We start from the raw sequence: 6,564 nt of genomic DNA on the forward strand, positions 1-6,564 counted from the left end.
GGGAGCGGTAGCGCACGCAGCACTAAGAGCCCGGCAAACTCGAGTACATTTCACGTGCACGACCAATAACAGTGAGGATAATTATCTGAACCGGTTCTGGACCTGCCCTAGGTTGGCTCAGCCACAAATGAGCACAGTAACCCGGTGCGATGTGTAAATATCGCCGCTAGGGAGACAAAGGCGGCCGGGCGTGGTGCTGGCCACGAACTCGTATGTGTGCCTTACCGGTCTTCATAGGTGCTCACTAAAACCACTTGCACCGACAGTCTGTCAAGGCTGCAGGGGGGATCTTTGTCTTTGTGTGCGTGTGTGAGTGTGAGAATTCACACACGCGTGTGTGTATGCATTTGTATGCAAGTGAGTGCGCGTGAGTGTATGTGCGTCTGTAGGCGCGTGGATGGATGGCGCAATGTGTTTCATGCACTGCACGACAATCCCGACGAGCCTGAATCATTTCCTTGGCCTTGATTTAACACATCAGTGGCAAGTGATACATGTGGTCTAGTCCTCCCCTAGGTCGACTGAGCCTGAAACGAGTACAGTAATTGTAAGAAATAACCGGTTCGGCGTGGTTATGGATTTTCGTTGGCTGTGAAGGCCTCAATAGTTCCTCGCCAACAACACCGAACCTAACAGTCTCTGAAGTCTAAACGATCTCAACCTTTGTGTGCCGAGTCGCGGTACTCTTGCTCAGGAGGGTCCTGCATTGGAATGTTTGGCTTAGTACGTTTTAATTTGGGTTTTGCTTCCTGTCGTAAGAAGCCGGAGTACTGCACCCAGACAAACCACAACTTGTACACGAGGGCATAACCATTGGAATCGTCAATAGCGAAATGTATGAACCCACTCGCAGTTGCCATCTGCTGGATACCTCACAGCCCAGTGGGTTTGCAAGCTTCACAAATCTCTACGTGATCCAGCAACCCTTGCTTCGAAAGCGCTGGAGCACTCATGTGCTCCACTATAAATTATATATCTAAATCAGCTACAGCCTCCCTGGAATCACGTAATGTTTTCTGTGGGCACTCCCCAATGTAAATACCTCACTTCTCCCCGCCCCCTGTGAAAACAGGTGCTGCTCAGGGCAGCTAACTTATTCTCTTTCCTTTCTTCTACCATTTCTTCTCTCCGCTCTCATCCACGACATCCTATGCTTCGGTCATTCCTTCCCCCCCTCATTCCCTTCCTCCCTGGTGGTTCTCCTCCTCCTCTCTTCTTGCTGCTCATCTTGAGCCGTGCCCTCCTTTCTTTTGGGGAACTCCCGTCCCGGCACCCCCTTCCCTGTCTCGTTCGTCTTGTCCGTATGTCCGTTGCCTTTATGCGCAATTTCCTCTACTCCCTTCTCATGGTGTGGTGCCACGGGTACAACGTTGTACTATTGCTGTTGATTTCGATCGCTATGTGGATGGGCGGTGAATGATGTCTCATGATAGGACGTCATCTGTCACGACTGTCACTGCTGTAGTTCTACTCCCACTGTCATTCTTCTCATTCACTTTACGCCTGGAATACCCCCCGCCCATGTCGAGCACTCGGTTTTCCAGATTGACTGTTTCCTCTGTTTCTTATTGTGTTTAATGAACACACTGCAACAGACAACATCTATTTTAAACCCTTTCTCACACTGCTCGACTAGCGAACACCATGCCATCGGTTCATTTCGCCAGTTCCTTCAACCCACGGCCATTTCAAGAAATGTGTCAATTCGCATCTACTGTACAATCATTACATTCTACACATTTGTCAATAACACTGCCTTATAAGGGAACGTATATAATAGGCGACGTTTCTGGTAATAGTCCTACTCCATAGTATATGACGTATCGGGCTATGACCCTTCTGCATAGCATATGAAGAAGGCATATTGCCTAAAAGGTCGCCTATTGTATATACGTTTCCCTTGAAGGCAATGCTATTGTGATTTTTTTGCTGTTGTTATTTCTCTTTGGCTATTGGTCTGTGTTTATTATCTGTTTAAAAAAAAAACCGACACGGCATAAACACGCTCACACACTCACAACGCACGCGCGTGCCATCCGTCATGCGCGCTCGTCCCCGAGATGAGACGACAACACGTGCCAGCTCTCTGCTGCGCACGCGCGCGCGTGCCGTTCCCGGAGTCGAGATATTGCCAAGAGACGCCCACGCGCAAAGGGTGATTACGCTGATGGCCTCGTGTCGTCTTCAGCCATCCTCGATCCGAGCGTTGGCCGCACCATGGGCAATCCTTTGCTACTAACTTATTCTGCCTTCTGCTATCCTCATTGTGTGTTCCAGCGTGAGCCTCGTCCATGCTTTGGTGTTATCCATCCGTGTCATCCGTGGCCTTCCTCGCACACGTGAACCGGGTATTGTGCCTGGCGTAATCTGCTCTTGAAAACAAGTTCCATTTTTTTTTATCACGCTGATGGAAGAACCTTTAGTTATGACAGAAAACTCGACACTTTCGTCAATGACACACAGCGGTCTTAAAAGGAAAAACAAACATGTTTGTCAACGTTTTGGACAATAGCCCTTCTTACTAGGCAATACGTCGAAATATGACCAAGGGTTATTGTCCAAAACATCCCCTGTTGTATATGTGTGTTGTTTTAAGGCCACAGTGTTATTGACGAATGCGACGTTTTTGTTTGTATGTGTGCACCACCGCCACAACTCTACAACTTCACCTAATAATTATAATACAATTATAACAATCATATCATAGTCGTTCTGTTTAGTGACACGCGCGTTCAATAGGGGGTTGTCAGTCCTACGCATAGCATGGCAACAGTTATTCATTATAGCATTAGCAAACGGCGGGTGATTGTGCATTCGTAATCTAACAAATGATAACCGGAAACCGTTAATTCGCTAGTCGGACCCCCAGACTTACAAAGTGTAGTTTGAGCTGCTTCCGTTGTTGCCAATGGTTTGCTGACACGACTCGGGATGCAAATTTTGCAAGTCGCCGTTCCCCCCCCCCACCACCTCCCACCACCTCCCACCACAATGTTCTGTGCTCGATGGAGATTTACATTCTGTTCGGTCGATGCTAAGTAAGTAGAGTGAGCGAGAGGCACCCACAGTGCCAAACGCGCACTCGCGAGAGAGGCTACTGCTGTGCGTGCAAAGATGTGCGCCTGGATTTACAACTCCTCTCGCTCCAATTTAATTGGAGGAAAATTGGGCTGTACGATGCCGTTATGTGACACCAAATTGATATTACCGCGTGCTGCGTCAGCGTGTAATGCCCCATTAAACTACAGTTAAACCGAAGATGAATGAAGGCCCCCGCTTTTGCAGTTATGCGTAACCGTTGTTTTATTGTCATCACTCTTTCCTGTACCATAATTCTGGATTTGGCCGTGGGGGAATATTGTTTATATGTTTTATATATGTTTATTTTACCAGGTAAGTCCCCGACTGAGCTATGTAGCTCTTTTCCATAAGCGACCTGGCCGCAAATGATAGCTAAACGAAGTGGCTTATCATGTGGAGATTTACAGCAGCCAAATACTCTAAACGGACATTTCTGAATGTGGAGGGGAAAATCCACGGGACCACGGGGAGAACACGCAAACTCCAAATATACAGGCGCCAGGGTCTGGATCGAAACCCACGACCTCCTGTATACCAGGCAAAGTAGTTAACATCTCGCCACCAGTGGCACAAGTGTATTGTATATATATACTGTGAGGGTGGGGGAGGAGATTTTGTCATTGTTCGCACCGCAATCCCGATGGTGCCGGTTGGATTCCAGCTTCTGGCGCGACAGTTGAAACAATTACAGTGGGAAACAATGGTGTACGTTTCTTACCCCACCCCCCCCCTACCCATACGTCTGTCCACCCAACAGCATAAACAGGCACCGCGTTCATTCGTAATTACATTTGTAGCGCCACAGTCAATCGGAAGGTCGTGTGCGGTGGGGTGAGTGTGGATTCTCCCTACCTATTCCAAGATATTCTTAGTTTTTTTCGGTAAAGTCACGTAGGTAAAACATTCAAATTAATAAAAGTAAAATAAAAATCACGACGTTTCGGAGGCAACACAAGCTTCCGTCTTCGGGTGGAACCGTCACAGCCACGACAGCTGAAGACGGAAGCTTGTGTTGCCTCCGAAACGTCGTGATTTTTATTTTATTTTACTTTTATTAATTTTAATGTTTTACCTACGTGACTTTACCGAAAAAACCTAAGAATATGAATCCTTGCAGTCACGAAAGCTTCAAATCTAGAACTATTCCAAGATGTTTGGCCAGCGTGGAGGGGCCAGGCGAAATATCTTCTAGAGGGGCTGTCTAGGGCCCCTTCGAGTGCAGGCCCATCCGCCAGCAGTGGCACGAGCAAGTCATTGCATGGCTGCACCTTTATATATATTACCGGGTTGTTTGCGTTTGGCTATGCATATATTTACACGTGCATGCATTTGCACGCGCACGCATTTACATGTGCATGACCAGCCCTCGTGTCAATCCACTGCTGGATGAGGGCTTCCCCACGCCGTGTTGGTCACGGAGGTCGTTTGACCACACTTTACAACAATGTCCATTGGCACCATTGGAACCTCATTTGCCAGGGAAAATATGATAATTGGTTTTTTACCCTTCTATTTGGCAACAAAACTGACACCTTGTTTTTACAAGGAGTCATGTTTACATAGACCACAATACCTGCAGTCATAATGCAAACAGTGCACATTATCAGAGTTATATTTTTTGTTTGCATTATGACTGCAGGTAATGTGGTCTATGTGAACATGACTCCTTTTAAAAAACAAGGTGTCAATTTTGTTGCCAGATAGAAGGGTAAAAAACCAATTATCAATGTCCATAGGGGTTTGATAGAGGCGGAGAGCATATACGTGGAAGCATATAAGCACAGTACAACAATGGATGTGTTTGCTTCACCGCTCTCCACTGCCACCAACGCAGCCCTGCAAGCACGATGGCAACCAGTTGGCGCACTGTGGGTCAACCATCCAAACACTGTCCAAGCTCAACTCTGCTGAGACTCTGAGCTCTAATGGAATCGGGTACAGGTTGGGTGGTTTGGTCATAGGCATATAATCATGCCTATAATTCTGGTATGTACGCTGCTGCTTAAAGAACGTACTGTAATTCCAGGGAAATATGCACAATTGATGATTCATCATGAACGCGCCCGAGAGATCACGTCCACCGAGGAGATGGAGTGATGAATTCAGTGCACGTGGATTGTTACATCGCGAGAAATGACGACGGCGTGGGGAGGACTTTATCCAGCGGTGGACGGACCATGGCTGAAGATGCCGGAGTTCAGGGGCGAGCACACTGAACAGTGAAGAATGCGCCCCCTCGTGGCTAAACATGTTTGTATTTCATTTGAAGCCGCTCATCGTGTGTCCAATGATGAGGCACGAAGTATCGAAACCATTCCGGAGTTTGCTTGTCCGCCTGTAATTGAATCAATGCGGTTGCTGTTATGCACTTCCAGCAGGGTGTGTATTCAAGTATGTATCATTATTCTTATTACGACGCGGATTTTATTGTGTTATGTACATGATTATTTGACTTTGCGTCGAAATAGGACTCATATCTTGTAGAGAGTGTCCCAGCCTATAACATATGGAAATTAACCATCATTGCTTTAAGGAAGCCTTGCTCTGCTGATGAGTCGGTGCATGTCCAAACCGATCCAGATGCTGCTTGTATCGAACCGGTGCTGTCGAAATTACGCACTCCCAAAAGGCTGTGGGGCCGATGCAATGCGTACAACACACGCATTTATTTACGTAGCGAGACATATACATGAACGATACACAGTGTCCGCTTATCCATTTAGTTATTTATATTCCCTACAACGAGGCTAATTTATCCTTATCGTGCGTCTCACGTGCTGATAATCCCCTTTCCCTAAGCCTCACCCTCATGCCGTCTCCCCTTTGCGCTGTGACGGCGCAAAGTGGCCAAAGGGCTCCATGGCATCCAAATGTCCTCGGCGGCAGAGCCGGTTTTGATGGTGTCGCCATCCAGCACCACGCCCGTCCGCCTCTCTCTTCCTCGTTTCAGGCTCGGTTAACCCAAGTGAGAGACGGCACATGTTGAGATAAACACCGCAAACGCGTGACCACGTTGAAGTCACGACTGTCCCCGCAGATGTTTATCCGTAGAGCGAATTTTAACCCAATCATGACCGCTTGATTTCGGTACAGTAGTTGACATTGTAAGGGTTTACCGCTTCTTCTACGTAATTTTGTGTGTGTCGGGGTTAAGTTCATGAGGGTTTGATTAAGGTGTCAAGGTTCAACGTTAGGCTGTCGGGATTATGGGTAGGGTTTAAGGGTTATGGTTCAGAGCTTAGAGCATCAGCGTTCATGGTTAATGGGTTACGGTTAGGTATAGCGGAGGTTGTGATTGGGGTGGCGGATTTCAGTTACGGTTTAAGTAGTGAGTGTTTACGATTCAGGGTTCGGGCTGGCATTATAATTAGGGGGTAGCGGTAGCCAAGACTGCTTCTATTGCCACGGATCTGGGGAGACAGCAGCAGTAAGGAGATATGATGAAACGCCACTTGCCCGCGTTGGGTTAATGTTGGATTTGTT

The sequence above is a fragment of the Lethenteron reissneri genome, chromosome 44 (genome assembly GCF_015708825.2).
Source record: "Lethenteron reissneri isolate LAM-NWPU_2019-01 chromosome 44, ASM1570882v1, whole genome shotgun sequence".
NCBI classification, from domain to species: Eukaryota; Metazoa; Chordata; class Hyperoartia; order Petromyzontiformes; family Petromyzontidae; genus Lethenteron; species Lethenteron reissneri.